Raw genomic sequence first — 20,052 nt, forward strand, 5'->3', positions numbered from 1 at the left:
GCCTTAAGGCACAGAGTCAGTGGGGCCAGCCCTCCCTCTCAGCTTTAGGAAGGAGGCAGTGGCAAACCATTTCTGGAAATCTTGCCAAGAATACTGCAAGGACTAGTCTGGGCAATCAACACTGACTTAAAGGCCCAAACACACAATTTATGTATAGAAGGTAATTTCACTGGCAACTGATCTAATATATGTAAGGATGCGGGTATTATATTTAAAAAGGTACACTCAAATTTTAGAGGCAGGTTTTCAAATATTCCTTTTTGAAGGTGAGCTAATAACAACATTTCCTGATTTAAAAATGCATAAGAAAACAATTCAGTTGAAGATAAACTATCTAGTGGAGGACTTTACTTCATATGGAATATTGGAATCTTTCACTCAGTGCTAAGTTTTAGGAGGTGTACTTAACATTAATTTCCCCCCCTAGTGTGTAATATAAAACTTCAGAGTGTGACAACTATCTCAGATACCTAATTCATTTACCTTCTTACAGATCTGGAACATATGTCAAAGCCAGGTGTGCACCATCAATTAATCATCTGAACTAAGATAACACACAATTATATTGTGCTATGTTTTCACAAGGTTTTGAGTGTGCTGATGCTAACCTTCCTGGAATTACATCCCAAGCATAGCTTCTAGTGCAGCACTTTAAATCCATTTCTGGCAGCGCTGTTCCTTTTCCAGTATGTCTCCATTTAAACAGCATGGCTTTCAGAGAGATGAAACAAAACTCCAGTTCATTTATGAGCAGTTTGAAGGTCAAATTGGAGTGCTCCAATGACAGCTCATTCTGTTCAATCTCATGCTCTGCTGGCTGCAGCCCAGCATGTTGGAAATGGAAAGAGAGATGTGTTTACATCATTTCTTCCTCCTCCCCTCCCCCAAAAAAGTAGATTGGAATATATCTAGGACAGCTCACAAGCTTCCCTAAATATGTTGCAGGCTTTGGTGAGAAAGAGATCTAGACGTTCTCCGAATCATTTAGACCCTTACTTCGTAGGTCTCTGCTCTATCATGTCTTCTCTGGTAGCTTCTGAAAACCAAAATTATCCATGGATGGAAGCAAGAAGTTGAAGCTAGTTGAGAAGGAAGGGGACCATGAGAGAGACGTCAAATAGTCCAGGTACAATTTTAACAGAATTTCAACCCATGAAATGTAAAAAATATCAAATGCGGTCTTTTTTTTAAAAAAAAAAAGAGTCACAGAATACAAATCAACAAAGGTCATTTGTAGGATTATTTTTAAAGATTACTATTGAAAATGAAAAGAGCAAAATTATAATAGTGCTCATTTTGAAAAAAGCATGGGAATATCTTCAGAGATGGTTCCTGTTGTAGCAAAATTGGGAAGAAGGGAGATTGTTCAAGATCCACTGTGCCACAATAAAATAATAAAAGAGTTGGAAGAGATTTTGGAGGTCTGGTAGTCCAGCCACCTCTCAAGCAGAAGAACAAATGGTTGTCCAATCTCTTCTTAAAAACCTCCATTGATGGAGCACCCACAACTTCTGAAGGCGAGACGTCCCACTGATTAATTGTTCTAACTATTAGAAAATTTCTCCTTAGTTTTTAACTGCTTCTCTCCTTGATTAGTTGCCATCCATTGCTTCTTGTCTTGCCTTCAGCTTCTTTGGAGACTAGGTTGACCCCCTCTTCTTGGTGGAAGCTCCTCAAATATTGGAACACTGCTAACAAGGAGTTAGACTGGTGAAGTGGATTAAGTCCATAGACCAGAAGCTCTTCTCTCTTGTTATATATGCTGTAGTTAGGAAAGGTTGAAACCTATCAGTGGTGGTATTCAATTTTTTTTTACTACCAGTTCTGTGGGCGAGGCTTGGTGGGTGTGGCAGGGGAAGGATACTGTAAAAATCTGCATTTCCACCCCACTCCAGGGGAAGGATATACTGCAAAATCTCAATTCCCACCCCACTAACCTGCTTTCCAGCTCCATTCTCCTGTGCAGGGCAACAAAAGAAGACCCAGCCGATCAGCTGGGACTTGGGAGGCAGAGAATAGATGGGGGCAGGGCCAGTCAGAGGTGGGATTTGCCGGTTCTCTGAACGACTCAAAATTTCTGCTACTGGTTCTCCAGAACTGGTCCGAACGGTTGAATACCACGTCTGAAACCCATGCTTCTAAATAGATGTGAACCAGTTTACCTATAGAGTAGTATTAACAGTCAAAATATTATCAGAGCTTGCAGAAGATTTACAACTAAAAACCTAGACCTCGGTCCAGAATAAAAGAACTTTACAGAAAAAAGAATATTTGATTAATAAGGATAAGGATATTATATATTATTTCAAGGTAAAAATGTTAAGCATAAAACTTTCTGATTCACCACACATTTCCTAGAACTGAAATATATCATATTTATACTTCCGAATACTGAATTCAAAAAATGATGGAAACCTATAATTAAGCTATATTTCTCAGTGTGTCATGCTTTTGCATATAAATCATTTCCTGGTTAGAAAACACAGCGATCAAATTTTATAGATAGAGGGGGAATATATTCCGGAACTGAGAAAGCTTTTGGGTCCTCAGTGTTAATCCCTGTAGAATTTATTACAATGTTATGAAGGAAACTCTTTGGCTGCTTTTCTTATTTATTTTCACAATTTCAGAACAAATGCACAAGTTTAGAGCGATTGCTCTGAAAAAAAAAAAAAGCCATTTAATCTACTTGAAATATTAGGTCTATTTCAAGGCTATAATGACACTATGACTTCTTTACACTACTGAATAAAAACATTATATATTGTATGTGTAGGTGAAGAAAGTGTCAGAAACCAAAGAAGACCCAGCCAATCAGCAGGGACTCGATGGGAGGCAGAGAATAGATGGGGTTGGCGGGGCCAGTCAGAGGTGGGATTTGCCGGTTCTCCGAACTACTCAAAATTTCCGCTACCAGTTCTCCAGAACTTGTCAGAACCTGCTGAATACCACCTCTGATTCCAACCTTTTTAGAATTAGAGGTCCCCAACACACACACACACACACAAATACACACACACACACACACGTACTCTCTGTGTGTGTGTGTGTGTGTCTCCATGACATTTGAATAATTACAACCTTAACTGAATTACTGAAACAAATTAATTAATAGTTCCTAAAAAAAGTTTCATAAACTTATGACACAACAAAGATGAATTGAATGAGTGGATAAAGATTTAGGCAATATACCAGTCCGTAAAGTCAACTGTAATTCTTCAATTTAGACCAAGGGTGAACTTTATTCTTACTGGCTATAGAAAACAGAACTAGTTAAATATTGATTGCATGTTAGGTATTCTCTTTTATGGTATAAATTATGAACAAACTTTAATTTTAAAAATCAAACTAGCAAGACAGTCATAAAATATTTTGCACAGAAGGATTTTCTCACTAGGTTTAAGGGAGAAAATTCTGGAGTAAATGAGTGGTAGTGTGAATTATTTAGATGCATCCTGCCATGTAGGCAATGTGACAGATATATAATCTATATTTGGTAAGTCTAATACCGTGTTTCTCACAAAATAAGGCCAGGCCTTTTTTTTTTTTTGAGCCCCGAAAAAATGGCTAGGCCGTCTTTTCGGGGGTGACTTAATTCCCCCCCTTTCATCCTCATTTAGAGTGCTCCGTGGGCAGCCTCGCCACCAGCCGCTCCTAACGGGTGATCATGGCGAAGCACAGAGAGCTCCCTACTCCCACCAAACACCTTTGCTGCAGACCCAAGACCTTTGGCACCCGCCGCTGTTGCTTTCCCTTCTGCCCATTCCGCCGCTGTGTTTGGAGTGCTGCTGCCATTTGGAGCACCGCCACCACGTTTGGAGCTGCCGCTTCCGTGTTTGGAGTGCCACTGCCATTTGGAGTGCCGCAGCCACGTTTGGAGCTGTCGCTTCCGTGTTTGGAGTGCTGCCGCCATTTGGAGCACCGCCACCACGTTTGGAGCTGCCGCTTCCGTATTTGGAGTGCCACTGCCATTTGGAGTGCTGCAGCCACGTTTGGAGCTGCCGCTTCCATGTTTGGAGTGCTGCCGCCATTTGGAGCACCGCCGCCACGTTTGGAGCTGCCGCTTCCGCATTTCGAGCTGCCGCCATGTTTGGAGTGGTGGCAGCGCTCCAAATGGCAGTAGTGCTCCAAACAGCGGCAGTGCTCCAAACACGGAAGCGGCAGCTCCAATCACGGCGGCAGCTCCAAATGCAGACATGGCAACTCCAAACAGCGGCAGTGCTCCAAACAGCGGTGGGGTTCCAAACACAGAAGCGGCAGCTCCAAACGGCGGCGGTGCTCCAAACAGTGGCAGTGCTTCAAACGCAGAAGTGGCAGCTCCAAATGGCGGCAGTGCTCCAAATGTAGAAGTGGCAGCTCCAAACGTGGCGGTAGTATGGGCAGAAGGGAAACCAACAGCGGCAAGAACTGAAGGTCTCGGGTCTGCAGCAAACGTGCTTGGCAGGAGTAGGGAGCTCTCCGTGCTCTGCCATGATCGCCCATTAGGAGCAGCTGGTGGTGAGGAATTGCTGCCCTCAGGGCGCTCCTAACAGCAAGTCCCCCCACCCTTCCCCCTTATTTTGCACGTTTTAAAATAGGCCTAAATTTGGGGGGAGGGACTTAATTTGATTTTATGCCAATAAAACATGCTGGGCCTTCCTATTGGTGCAGGCCGTATTGTTGGAGAAACACAGTAGTACCCATCAGTTTTGAAATGAATTACTTATGATTAATAGTAATGGAATAATTTGACCAAATTATACAGAGAATTATTTCGGAGAAAGGAAATTTATGCATAACATTTATTTGTGAATGCAATCTGCCAATTAACTAGAAGCATAAGCTGTTTATATATGAAAGTATCTTGGCAAATACATAAAAATATAATTACTTGCTTTTTGGAGTAAACATTAATTAATATGTTAATATTCTGTAATGCAAAACCAATATCATTTTCACTTGTAATCTCATTCTTAAGGAGTCTAGATTTTACAATAATTATTATTTATAAGTTTTATAGCTATATATTTTAATCTGATACACTGTTTTAAAATAATGTGTCTAAGCATTCAGATTTGGCTTGTACGGAAAGAAGAGGCTGGTAATTTACTGGTTTAATAAATGTTTTATGTTATACATAAAACATTACAGCTTTTAGCACTTAGTAGCAATGTGAATTGCAGCCTAGACCAGTAACTTATGCTATGATGATGCAGTAATAAAACTGTGATTGCTGAAATTCACCAATGGAACATGGATTATGTTTTAAGACAGGCAACATCTATACTTCTAAATTGCAGGAAAGAATTAACCAAAATAAAGGTTTATTTAAAATATCTGGATGCTTGAGCTAAAGTCTAAAGTTGAATTAAACAATAACATGACATCTCTAAATTTATCCTGATTATCACTTCCTTTTCCTTGAATCAAAATAGCTAGTTTTGGAATACATCCAAATTAGGTGACAATCACTTGGGAAGAAAAGCTCACACTAAATTTCATGCCTTTGTATGATAATGTTCTTGGGAGTCTTAAAAGCAAAAGTGAGAAAGACTTCCCAACAGGGGCGGGCTTCAAAAATTTCAGCAACTGATTGTCTGCCTGGTTGATGGGTGGGTGTGGCCATGGTGGGTGTGGCCTAATCGGCCTCCTGCACCATGGCAGGGTGGCCGTTTTCGCCCTCTCCAGGCTCCTGAGGCTTTCCTGGCCTGAAAATGGCCTACCCCAGGCTCCGCAGGCCCTCTGGAGGCAGGAAACAGGCCTGTTTCCAGCCTTCCTGAGCCTCCAGGAGGCCCATTTTTTGCCCTCCCTGAGCCTCCATATGGGCCCTACACTTACCTGGCAGCCAAAACAGGCCACACAATGACTCCTGGGAGGGGCAAGCGGGGGGTGGCAAGGCCAGCCAAGGGTGGGAATTACTGGTTCACCAAACTGGTAATTAAAAAATGATAAAATCAGCTACCGGTTCACTTGAACTGGGGCAAACCAGTAGCAGATCACCCCTGCTTCCCATTCCTTACCTTCTTAAACAGCCTTCTGCTATCATTGCCAAACAGAACATCAAATTATAGTAACAAAATTTGAAAGTCTTAAAACACTTCTCCTCCTCATTGCTTTTACTTCCAGAGAACTGAGGAGGATCTCTTTTGAGTTATTTTCTCCATCCCATTCCTTTGGTGGGCTGAGATATCTCTTGTTGCCCTACCTGTGCCTTTTCCGTTTGTTTCAAAATGTCATTGTTTCAATCTATTGCAGTCAGCAAGTTGGAAACAGCAGTGCAGCAAAATGGAACTCCTGTACGACTAGAAATATTTGAAGATACTTTCACTTCTTTCTATGATCCTTGGAGCAGTTTTGGGTGAAGATCATAAAACTGAAGGAAAACATTGAACCGGATCTGAAAGTTTCAAAGATTTTCTCTTAATAATTGACCTGCTGAACTTTCTTTCTCTAAATCAGTGGTTGAAGATAAAGGGTATGGTGAACAAAGTGAAACCTATTTTTTCAAGTTTCAATACATCTGCAATCTACATTACAGATTAAGGCCAGAGCCTGAAGAGGAAACTCAAATACTTTGGCCACCTAATGAGAAGGAAGGAGTAACTGGAGAAGAGCCTAATGGTAGAAATGATTGAGGGCAAAAGAAGAAGAAGGGGACGGCAGAGAATGAGGGGTCTTGATGGAGTCACTGAAGCAGTTGGCGTGAGGTTAAATGGACTCTGGAGGATGGTAGAGGACAGGAAGGCCTGTAGGAACGTTGTCCATGGGGTCACAATGGGTCGGACATGACTTCGTGACTAACAACAACAAATCTACATTACTAGAATTTCTCAGTTAAGCCTATTAAGAAGAAAGGTTACCCAAAAAAATTGTGTGTGTGTGTGTCACATAGGATTTCAGCAAATAGAAGCAAAGATTATACCTGTGTATGGTTTGCCAATTGCACAGTGGCAGATAGGACAGCACTCCAGAGGGTTAACGTCATTGCCCAGAAGATCATGGGTTGCCCTCTCCCATCTTTGGAAGAGCTTTATTGCTCCCTCTGCCTCAAGAAAGTTCAAAACATTCTCAAAGGCCAATCTCATCCTGAGCATTCTTTTTTTTAACTATTACCATCTGGCAGATGGTACAGGATAATAACAACAAGGACAAATAGGCTGAAAAACAGCTTCTATCTGAAAAAACAGCTCTACTGAATTCTTCTGTATAGTGCAATATTAATGCAATATCAGGGGTTTTCAATTCAATGTATAGAATGTGAAGGATGCATGTTTGTGTTTATTTTCATAGTCATAATGTATACTGAAGATGGTATTTAATTTCGTTATACAAGGTGCAACAACAATAAAGTAAAGTAAACTAAATTAAATGAAGCACACTACAATATCTAGCAGTAGATTTTGGTGAAATTTGCAGTGAATTCATCAGGAAAATGCTCACTTTTTTCCTGTCATTTCTACTACCCAGCTCCAACTCAGTCTTTGTAACTCATATTTAGGCTTCTTACTCTTTAAGGTACTGGAAGCCCACCAAGTTAGAGATTTGTTCTGATTTGGAATGCCAGTGGTTTTTTTTTTCCCAACTCGCTAGTTCTGCAAGAGCAAATTAACAAAAGTCACTTAACTATTTGGAATAAGAATGCTGAATATGTGCTTGATCAAGAACAATATATAAATTCTGCCTGAGTTCACTTTTGTCTTGGCAACATTTCTTACTTAAGACTTCTCAATTACTCCAGTTGATGAAATTTCTGCTGATAAAATCCATAACAGGGTGGACCTAGCCACTTGGAACTGCTATTCTTTTCTCTGAGAATGATTAATTCCTTGCTGAGGTCTGATGAAACTTGATAAGAATTTAGTGGGATTTTGTTCCTGGATCGGAAGGCTTAACAACAAAAATTCCTGATCAGGAAAGATGGGACACTAAATCTACTTAAAATGTTTGCTTGCCTGAAACAATTAAGCAAATATCTGTACCTTGGATGTAGGATGAGGGTGGAGATTTGTTCTCTGAACTAGTGGATTGATTTCCGAATGCTTCATTAACCCTTGAAATGAAAATTCAGAAACCTACCTACAAGCTTGGAGAATGAATCTCCACCCACAAAATTAAGCATCTTTTGGGGAATGCTTAAGCACAGTGGTGGGATTCAAATAATTTAACAACTAGTTCTCTGCTCTAATAAGTTCTTCCAACAACCAGTTCACCAAACTGTCAGAAAGTTAACAACTGGTTCTCCCAAAGTGGTGTGAACTGGCTGAATCCTATCACTGCTTAAGTATTCAGAAGCTACAAATGGTCAAATACGCAACAGCACAATGTGTGTGTGTATGTTCCGGTATAACTCTGGAACACCTCAAGCAATTTCAACCAAACTTGGTGCACAGATTATTTACTCTTTGGAAACAAATACTGTGGGGGGTAAGACACCACTAACACCCCTCGGGGTGTGTGTTCTATTAAGATACAGCCTGTTGTGCCTTCAAATGACTTCTACTGTACTGCCTTAACATGGCTTCTACTGCACAGCACTGTGGAGTTGCCATGGTAACAGCTTCACAAGGGGGCTCTCTCTGGTAAGGGGAAAAATCCAAGATTAGAAATTATGTTTGTTCCAGTTAATTGTCACCGAAATCAGGGCTTTTCCTGTCTAATACAGGATTAGTATAACTAAATACTCGGGCAATGTCGGGTTATTGGTTAGTGTTCATATAAATACCTCTGCTGTGCAAGCTGCATAAACACCAAGGTGACTTCTGGGTGCAAGCTGGAATGATTTTTCAATCCCAAGGAGTAACACAATATATTATTGTTTTTTTTAAAAAATATTCATTTTTCTAAAAAAAAAAATGTATTATTTTGTGTGGGGGGCTTTTTTGCTTTTAATCCTTTTTCTAATGCTACCTCAAGTCATCTTGGTAAGACAGGTGGCTATGTAAATGTTTAAATAAATTATGCACATAAATAATAAATGCAAATCCATGCTAAACAATGATAAATAAAACATATTGCTTCTTCCAATGCTTACAAAATATCTTTGTTAAGTATCTGTCATCAGGTTATTTTTAGGAAAGATAATTGCATGCCTTAAAAAGTAAAGTTATCTAAACATCACACAAATATTAACAGTTTAGTGAACACAGCTTAGTATACCAAACAATGATTTATTTAGGACTTTTTGATGAGACCACAATTATCTAATATTCTTCTTCCAATGGCTAGAAATTCTTAGGAAATTAGCAATCAGTTAAGCAGGTTAAGTAACTACAATGTCTTCTTTTAATATTTCTCCCCTTCTAGGAATTGACCCATAAATGGGATTCTTGCCCACTTTGTATTTGTATTAAAAATGAATTTGTGGTTCACTTGTGTATGCTTGCCTTGGAGGTAAACTCCTACTGCAGGGGTGAAGTTCCTTACTTTCAGAGTGCAGAGAAATGAACATTATCTCAAAGTAAGTAACAGATTTTCTTTCTTTCTACACGCTTATTATGCATAAAGTAAGTTCCCATAGGTCCATTATATTTTAAAATGGAATAGCAAAAAGCAGGGAAGGGAAAGAAAGAGACAGAGAGAGAGAGAGATCATTATTCCTTTGAAAAATCAGTTTCTGTTAGGTATATCTGGATTTCAGTCTTAGGGGGAACAAATACTGATTGATTTGAATGGGACTTAAATTCATATTTGCCTTTCAGAACTTTTTAAAAAATGTTAATGCCCTTAACATTATAAAGTATTTCAAAGTATTGGGGACAGTTTATAGAATTTCCATCATATTACTGGAAGTGATTGCCATGCTGTTCCTGCAGATAACATGGAAGCATTTTTATGACTAACGGCTAAAATTGTGAGCAGGCACTGCTTACTTATGAAGTCTGTTACATTCTCTGTTTTTAAGTTCTTATCCTTCCCATCTTGCATAAGCCAGACAGCTGCCAAACAAACAGCACCTGTCTGGGGAAAATTCGCCCTCTGCTAGGGAAGAATAAAGTTACCGTAGCTGTTGACTTTTAATTTCTGTCTGCAGATCCCATTTCAAGGATGTATAAGGGCTATCTTGAGAGTAAGTAGAATTAGAGCTAGGGAGTTGTTTGTTCCTTGTATATTGCTGCCCAGAGACACCTCTAGATGAGATGAGAGACAAAATTCCCTATGCCTTGGACAATCTAGAACTGTGCCTCCTGCGGTCCGATCTAAGCATAGTACACAAAATTGTCTGCAACAACATTTTGCCTGTCAATGACTTCTTCAGCTTCAACCACAATAATACATGGGCAAACACCGATACAAACTCAAAGTAAACCACTCCAAACTCGATTGCAGAAAATACAACTTCAGCCACAGAGTGGTCAATGCCTGGAATGCCCTACCTGACTCCGTTGTTACAGCCTCAAAGCCTCACAACTTCAATCTCAAACTGTCTACTGTGGACCTCACCCCATTCTTAAGAGGTCCTTAAAGGGGGTGTGCGTAAGTGCACCAGCATGCCTACTGTCCCTGTCTTACTGTCCCCATTTATCTGTATTTACTTCCTTTATTCATGTTTATGTTCATACCTATACTTGTTATCTTGTGCATATTTGACAAACAAATAAATAAAAAGATAAATAAATCTAATGAACAAGCAAACAACTAAATAAATAAATGAAAACATTCATTCACTTTCTTCTGCTTCCAAGCCTTGTGTGGAATCTGTTACACAGTGTACATGCTAACTCATCTTGGTGCTTTCTGAACTTGGTTGTTTTCTTGCAGATGTTTCATTACCCAGCTAAGTAATATCAGTAGTAGAAGAGAGAGGGGTTTGTGGAGGAGGAGGAGGAGGAGGAGGAGGAGGAGGAGGAGGAGGAGGAGGAGGAGGAGGAGGAGGAGGAGGAGGAGAATTATGAGGTCCTTGGTGCTCTCTGAGCTTGGTTGTTTTCTTGCAGATGTTTCATTACCCAACTGGGTAATATCATCAGTGCTAGAAGAGAGAGAGGTTTGTGGAGAGGAGGAGGATCTATCAAAACTCTTCAATTCCTTCCAGTCTTCCCTTACTTCAATGTCTCAAATAATTTGACCACTTTTAGTCTTACTTCCAGTCACTTTGCTGGATTCTCTTATTCCGGCACTGCTCACTCATTTGCAAAACATATTTTAATGATTATTTTAGCAATGGATATATGTTATCTATGGCAATCTATTCACAACCTGTTCTTTCAACTCTCCTGATAGTGGACACATCACCACCTTAACTGATGGTCATTGTCTTCTTTCCTTTCCTTCTACCTTTCCAATTTGTATACAATCCTCCATACTGTAGGAGATGACCAGGCTGAAACTGAGGGAAGGGTCAAATGTGTCATCAGTCATGAATCCCTGTGCCCCCACAAGAGATCTAAGTCCAGCCCACCTTGAATGTCTTTCTTATTTCCTGCTCATTTCTCTTGACTGTTAATTGGTCAGATTCTTGTAGAGAGCTTAAGCTTGCAATACATCTTTATATTCCTTTGAACTGCCTGAATCTCCTGATTGCCCCAGTGCTTGACAATTACAGCCTGTTCCAGAAAGCCAGAAAACCTCTCACACAACCTTGGTCATTTGTGCCTCATGTGAGAACTTTGGCTGTCTATCGTATCAGGCCTCTGCTTCATATATCCACAAATCCCACACTCACTCTCCAGTCTACTTGCTCTTTCTGCAAACATTTCATTTTCATTTCAATCATTTGCCAGTATTCTTTATTCTATTTCTTTCCTTTATTTTATTTCCATTTTCTCCATTTGTGTTGAGAATTTCAACATTCTTCACCCAAATAAAACAAAACGCAAGTCCTGCCTTTAACTAAATTTTCTCAGTCTTCTATCATAAACAATCAACAAATTAGACAGAGTACATGAAGGCAAAGAAAAGTATAATTCCTGGTGTCAGGGAGTTAAAACAATAATGGCAATATGTTATTTATGTTGCCTTAACATTACATGTACAAACAGAAGCCCATATCTAGTGTAACACAAAAGTGCAATAATAGATTAGATGTAACAGAAATGGCTATTATCCATTTTTCTTCTTTAAATGCAACCGTTGTTCTCTTTCCACAATATATTTTCCTGTTGTGGAAAATAGATACCTATTCCTGCATTTTATTTTAACGTAATGTTTTTCTCTTTATGCTAGTGTTTGTTTCTGTCTTTTTCCTGTCACAAAAGTCTCTGGTTCCAATTTTGTATCTGTCAATTTTACCAAAGTCCTTAAGCGCCTTGCGATATCTCAGTCTTCACCCAAATTATAGCTAAAATAGAACTACATCCATCCTAGGGTTGTTGCCAAGATGATTGCAGTGTTACATATTTGAAGTGTTTTCAGCACATGACACACAAAGCTGCTCAAAGCAGAGAGATAAGGGTATCACAATACCTTATGTCATACTCCACTGTATAGATATGTACATATCAATACCAATAGATCATGATGGCCCTCACTCTGTGAAGGACCTAGGAGTACTCATATCTAATGACCTAAGCGCCAGAGCTCACTGTAACAGCATTGCCAAAAAGGCCTTAAGAGTTGTAAATCTAATCTTATGAAGCTTCTTCTCTGGAAATATTGAATTGCTAACTAGGGCATACAAAACCTTTACTAGACCAATACTCGAATACAGCTCATCTGTCTGGAATCCACACTGTATATCTGATATTAATACAATTGAGCAAGTCCAGAAGTATTTCACGAGAAGAGTACTACACTCCTATGCTCGCAACAGAATACCCTGTATCACCAGATTTGAAATTTTGGGCTTGGACAACCTAGAACTACGCTGCCTACGGTTGGACTTAAGCGTAGTACACAAAATTATCTGCTACAATATCCTACCAGTCAATGACTACTTCAGCTTCAACTGCAACAATACAAGAGCACACAATAGATACAAACTCAATGTTAACCACTCCAAACTTGATTGCAGAAAGTACGACTTTAGCAACAGAGCGGTCAATGACTGGAATGCACTACCTGACTCTGTTGTTACATCCTCTAATCCCCTCTCCTTTAACCTCAAACTATCCACTATTGACCTCACCCCATTCCTAAGAGGTCCATAAGGGGAGTGCATAAGGCTGTGGGCAGAGTTTGACTGCAATAGTGCACTTTAACCACTGTGTCACTAGGTTCAATTTTTGATAGAAGCCAATGAATTAAATTTCTGGTAGAGGGTGGTTCCTTATCTGAATCTCTTTACTCTTAAAATTGACTTAGAGAGAGAACCTGGACTCCATCTCTTTGTGTGCACCAAGTCACACCTAACCCCTGCTTAACACTATCTGAATTGAACTTTTGGTTTCATGGAACATGATGTGTTCAACATACGTTGTGCCTACTGTGGGATCATTAGTTACTTTGTAAACCAATGCACCAATTCTAGAGCCAATTCTAATATCAGTGTTTTCCATTTCATTTAACTGAGATTTCATAGGTTTGGCCTTCCAGCTCACAGTGCTAGCTGCTTTTAACCATTCTCAGATATATGATAGCTGAAAAGCTAGCTGCTTTTCTCAGGGTGTGTATCTCTCTCTCTCTACTCCATCCATTCATCCATTCCATTCCATCTGTCCATCTGTCCATCCATCCATCTATCCATCCATTAATCCATCCATCCACTCATCTATCCATCCATTAGTCATCTGTCATCTGTCGTCTTTCATTTATCATCTCTCTCTCTCTCTCCCTCCCTCCCTCTCCCCTCCTTCACTCTCTCTCTCATAAAATATCTGAAGGAGGGGAAAAAAGTTTTCCAAAGTATACACCTGCCTAAGATTGTTGCTCTTATAGAGCAGATATAAGCACTGCAGGGTTGATTTTGTAGACAATCTTATTTTCTGCAGACCAATCCACTTAGAGAATTCAAAGTAGTGCATCTTAGTTGAACTTAGCCCTGTGGAAGCTGGACTTCTGATCACATAGCTGAGAATGGATAAAAAATATCTCCCCACATTCCTGTTTACATAACCTGGCAGATAATTAAGATTCTACATCCTAGTAAACTAATCTTCCTCCTTCATTCTTTCCTAACCTTCCTCTCTTCCTCCCTCTCTCCTTCCCCCCCCTTGTTCTTCCTTCCTTCCTTCCTTCCTTCCTCCATTCCTCCTTCACTCCCTTATTCTTCTCCCTCCCTCCCTCGCTCCCTCCATCCCTTGTTCTTCGTTCCTCCCTTCATCCCTTTCTAGAGATACTGTTTAGCTTTCTGACAATTTCAAAAGGAACAAATCATTCCAATCTAGATTCAGGATTTATACCTTCTACTCGTTGCTTATACATAAATGTAAATCAACATAAACTAGAAATATAGCTGAGTGATTAACTTCTACTGAAAATGAAATTTGAACAGATTTTCCCCCAAAACCTCTTAGTGCTTCCCCCCTCCCTCTCTCTCCCTCCCCACAAGGCAAAACAGTTCTATAAAATGTGTGTTCTCAAATGGGTAGATATGAGCAGTCAATTCCCTTACTTTCAAACAAACTCTAATAATAGTGTTTACATAATTGCAAAAATTAAAATCAATTCAAGTTTCATTATTTCATTCCAGGTTTTCCAGCCTTTCTTCTGCTTGACAATCTATGTAAATATGTGGATAATCCATGCAAATACTTGGAAAGGTAATGCTCAATAAATTGAACAATCTTGTTTTTTTAGTATCTTAATGGAAACAGAGGATTGGTTATCGTGTATCAATTCACTATCATTATCAAGCTATCAATTAGTAAGACTATCTATTAGCAAGACCATCAATTAGCAAAACTATCCTAGCCCAAACTTACAATTGCTTGTCCACAGTTTAGCAATGGACTTCCAAATAAATTATCCGAACATTTGTGAATTGCTCTTGATATTTTTAACAATAAAAATAGAAATAATAGAGCAATCGCTTTTTGATGTATGGTCAAAATGGAGAGACTATTATAAGCAGTCAAAATATCTAAGTAGTTTTCCAAATTTGACTTCCATTAGTAAAATGCTCATTCAAATGCAGAAAGAGAAATATTTAATGAATGAAGGGATGAAGATTCTTGCAGGTGTATAACTTGAATCTGTTTTGTGGCATGTAAGGGCACAATATTAATTTTCATTGTCTTCTTGTTTCTAATCGTTGGAATAAAATTCAAGCTTATTTAAACATCTACAAAATCCAGCTTGTTTTTTGGGACAAAAACTAATATATAAAATAGCATCTAGCCCAAAGAAAGTCATTACATCACTACATCATATAAATTAATGATCCATTCTTAGCACACATCTAATAATTAGTTCAGCCCACCTAAAATGCAGAAGTTTATACTGTATGGGAAAAAAGTATATTAATTAATCTTAGCTTTAATTAAGACTAAAAATGTTCTTTGTAAATGCTAAAACAGTTCCTGCACTAAAATATCTACTATACATTTTAATTACCACATTGCCCTATAATTTTCAATACCTAACCCAGCAACAACAGCTATTAATGTATGTGCTAGAAGCTGCATTGGAACATTTAGAATAATCAGATCCTAGCTACGTACCAGCATGTGGTTTAATTAAAGACATTGCAAACATGTGCTTCTTTACACCTCTTCAAACAACTGTAGAGTAGGCTACTTATGGTCAAAGATTAATTTCTCAAGAATTATTCCTTCCCACCTGCTTCAAAATAACTTATTCCAACTAATGAATTTACAGTGGAAGGTCATGATATTATCCCAGCACTTTATGTCCATATAAATGTATACAAATGACATCAAGCAAACTGGACTGACTGGTCATCCCTGACTGATATATTTCAAAATCTATTGAAGGATCACTTCAAGGATCACTTCATGTAGCCATTGGCGTTGTGTTACTTGGCAAGTTTAAGACTTGTGGAGTTCAACTCCAAGAATTCCTGAGCTAACATGACTGGAAGAGGAATTCTGGGAGTTGAAGTCCACAAGCCTTTTAAAAGCTGTCATTTAACATTTTGCTTCTCTCTCTGTGTCTCTCTCTGTCTCTGTCTTTCTGTCTCTCTCTCTCCCTCCCTCCCTCTCTGTTTCGTCTCTGTTTGCATGGATGCATAGATGGATACAGAGATAGATATATGATTAAATCAGAGGTGGTATTCAGCAGGTTCTGACCAGTTCTTAAGAACCGGTAGTAGAAATTTTGAGTAGTTCGGAGAACCGGTAGCAGAAATTTTGACTAGTTTGAAATACCACCTCTGATTGGCCCCACCCTCATCTATTCTCTGCCTCCCGAGTCCCAGCTGATTGTCTGGGTCTTCTTTTGTTGCCCTGCACAGGATAAAGGAGCTGGAAAGCAGGTTAGTGGGGTGGGGAGGGAATGGGAATATTGCAGTAACCTTCCCCTGGAGTGGAGTGGAAATGGAGATTTTGGAGTATCCTTCTCCTGCACGCCCACCAAGCCACACCCACCAAGCCACGTCCACAGAACTGGTAGTAAAAAAAATTGAATCCCACCACTGGATTAAATTGTTCCTTTCTTACTTTTAAACTCCCCTTCTTCTATGTGTTGTCATTTATAATGATATTCTTAACAACTGCATTATGTTTTTGCTTTCAGATGGGCAAACAGATGGATAGAGGAATATTTCCAAGTTATTCCAAGAAGCAAAAAAACATAAACAGAAAGAACATCATGATTGCTTTCCAAGTCTTTGCAATCAACATCAGTAACACAAATAGAACATCAGATAATAACTGTTTGGTTTCTTTTGTTGGTTTGTTTTGCAAGTTGTAGGACAGAGGATTTGCCCCTTATCCTGTTGACTATTACAACAGAAAAACTAGGAAAGAGAATTGAAAATGGGGATGATAAAACAAAAATCAAAATGTAAAGCCTATCTCAAGGTGGAAAGTGAAATTTCAAGTGAAAATCTTGAATTTTTTTGAAACAAAAGAAAATACATCAGAAAAGAAAATCCATCCAATTTCCACCAATTATTCTTTATGGTTTCAGAATCTACTGAAATAATATGGGTGAAAAATTGCAGGGGAAAAAAATCTGGCTTTATTATATTTTATGTAGATCATGAACCATGTTTGAATATTCAAGTCTACTACATAAAAGGGGAAAAAAACAGCAATATTGAAAGATCATGCTTGAAAAACAAAATGGTAAACAAAATGTAATCTAATCACTTTATTAATTGTGCTTGAGTTCTGCATTTCTTAATTGCACGTTGGGGAATATAGGACGGTGAGAGTTTTTTTCTTTAAAAAAAAGCATCTGAGATGCGGCAAGGAAATTAACAACTTCAATTAAGAAAATGTGGGTTAGTCACACATTGGCTCCAAGCCATAGTTTTCCTCAACATGGCTAATAATAATTTGCACCAAAGCACAAAGAACAATTACTGGAACTGGGTATGACTAGTCTAGAGAAAAGAAGGACTAGGAGAGACATGATAGCAATAGCCCATTGACTTATATACCACTTCACAGTGCTTTACAGCCCTCTCTAAACGGTTTACAGAGTAAACCTCTTGCCTTCAACAATTTGGGTCCTCATTTACCCACCTTGGAAGGATGGAAGGCTGCATCAACCTTGAGCCAATCAGAATCAAACTGCTGACTGTGAGCAGAGTTAGCCTACAATACTGCATTCTAACCACCAAGGGAGGAAGGAAGGAAGGAAGGAAGGAAGGAAGGAAGGAAGGAAGGAAGGAAGGAAGGAAGGAAGGAAGGAAGGAAGGAAGGAAGGAAGGAAGGAAGGACTAGCAATAGCACTTAGACCTATATACCACTTTACAGTGCTTTATATCCCTCTCTAAGCAGTTTTACAGGGTCAGCATATTGCCCCCATATTGGGTCCTCATTTTGCCCACCTCGGAAGGATGGAAGGCTGAGTCACTCTTGAGCCTGGTGAGAATCGAACTGTCAAATTGCAGGCAGTTGGCAATCAACAAAAGTAGCCTGCAGTACTGCACTCTAACCACTGCGCCATCACATGATAGCATTATTCCAATTTTTGCATGAAGATGTTTCACTTCTCATCCCAGAAGCTTCTTCCATTCTGCCTGAATGGTGGAGAATGGAAGGATTTATATTCCTGCCAGTCATCTGGCCGTTAGAACTCTTTCTGAATGTTGTTGAGCTTTATCTGTGCCCTCAGGGTCACCTGAATCAGAGTTCAGATGGGTCTGGAACCTTCTTGGAACTGCTGAAAGGATTGTGCTGTAAACAGGAGATGGGAGGTGTTATATTTGTCCCCTTCTGTAAAGAGACTGTTCAGTCTTAATATAGATGGCCTCTTTGACCCTTCTTTCAAATCAGCAATTGTCTCTGTCCAGAATGTGGATTTTGTTTACAAACTTAGTATCTTTTAAAATATTCTACCAAAACAAAAGTTGGGATCCTATTATCACATGTGATGGACCTGTCCGGCAGTGAAAAAACATTGGCTGAAGATAAAGAATTGGCTAGAAGAGATGACGAAACAACAAGTAGATATGAAACTGGAACAATTTCTATTAGGGATAATAGCAAAGAAATACAATAAAAGACTCACATATTTAATCATACATATAGTAACAGCCGCTAGAATCTTATATGCACAAAATTAGAAAAGTGAAAGGACACCTACAGAAGAGGAAGTAATTAAAAAAAATACTAGAGTGTGCCAAAATGGACACACAATGGAACTTAAAGATAAAGAGGAATCAGAGTACTACTTAACATGGGACATTTTGTATAATTGGATAAATAATAGAAGCAGAGATTAGTGTTAAATAAGGACAGAACATCAACAAAACACATATATACGGGGGGGAAGATGTAAAAATAAACAATGTAAAAAAGTATATATTTGAACTGTACAATATGAAGTGCACCAAGTGAGGATTGTAATAATATATCATGGTAGAATTAATAGAGACAAGTTGGATGTATGATATGATGGAGAGATTATACTGTATGATAGTTTTAACTAGAATAGGATAGGATAGGATAGGATAGGATAGGAATAGGATAGGATAGGATAGGATAGAATAGAATAGAATAGAATAGAATAGAATAGAATAGAATAGAATAGATAGAATGGAATGGAATGGAATGGAATAGAATAGAATAGAATAGAATAGAATAGAATAGAATAGAATAGAATAGAATAGAATAGAATAGAATAGAATAGAATAGAATAGAATTCTTTATTGGCCAAGTGTGATTGGACACACAAGGAATTTGTCTTGGTGCAAATGTTCTCAGTGTCCATAAAAAGAAAAGATACATTTGTCAAGAGTCAAGAATCATCAGGTGCAACACTTAATGATAGTCATAGGGTACAATAAGCAATCAAGTAATACTAGGAAACAGTCAATATAGATCGTAAGGATACAAGCGACAGTTACAGGATGTGTATAACATGATGGGAAGGAGGGGAAGGGACTTGATGCAACCAGTACACAATGATGTCGTATAATTATGAACAGTTATGTATATTAAGGAAAAAAATATATAATAAAACTTAAATAAATAAATAAATAAATGAAAGGTTCTGCCATAATTACAAATAATATGACTTCTTCTGTCATCTCACAGAAGAAAAACCAGAGAATACCACTATACTGCAGTTTCCACATGAGAAGCTGTGGTGCTCCAGAATATAGGTGGGTGATCTCCCATCTTCTCCTTATCTAGAAAGGATCCCAAGAAACCAGTCTATCTCACCTTATTCTTTTTCTTTGCCACGTCCATTGGTTCCACCTTTACAGGGATGCATTTCCCTCCAAAGCCCTTTCCTTTATTGTTCCAAATAACAAATATGGATCATTTTGACACATAGAATCAAATTGGAATGATGCCAGCTCAGCTCTTGTGAATGCATTTGAATAAGCAGATGTGGCAGGATGCAAAATGATTTATAACATGGTATTAGATTAATCCATTTGAATGCAAACACATCTTTATGTTCAGAATACTGGAAGAATTGAAAATCTGCAAAAAATTCTTATATGAACTGTTCTATAACCCCTAAGCAAACAGAGACAGTAGATTATTTATGCTTTCAGAAGGCAAAATACAGAAAGATGATTAGGGGACCGGAAGCTAAAATATATGAAGAACAGTTGCA

At 38.7% G+C, this 20,052-nt stretch overlaps 1 long non-coding RNA gene across 4 annotated transcripts in view; it reads left to right on the forward strand.

The window, feature by feature from the left end:
• LOC148130751 (uncharacterized) overlaps positions 1-18,573 on the forward strand; it is a 33,771-nt gene extending 15,198 nt beyond the window's left edge. For 2 of the 4 annotated variants that reach the window (XR_015749278.1, XR_015749279.1), the window contains 3 exons: positions 9,283-9,436; positions 14,543-14,612; positions 16,546-18,573. This is a non-coding gene — a long non-coding RNA (uncharacterized LOC148130751). The remainder of the gene's footprint in view (positions 1-9,282; positions 9,437-14,542; positions 14,613-16,545) is intronic. The other 2 variants (XR_015749281.1, XR_015749280.1) reach the window with 1 other exon arrangement.
• The last annotated feature ends 1,479 nt before the right edge of the window (positions 18,574-20,052 follow it).

The sequence above is a fragment of the Notechis scutatus genome, chromosome 4 (genome assembly GCF_049901735.1).
Source record: "Notechis scutatus isolate UNSWTSFEM ecotype Mainland chromosome 4, rNotScu1.2, whole genome shotgun sequence".
NCBI classification, from domain to species: Eukaryota; Metazoa; Chordata; class Lepidosauria; order Squamata; family Elapidae; genus Notechis; species Notechis scutatus.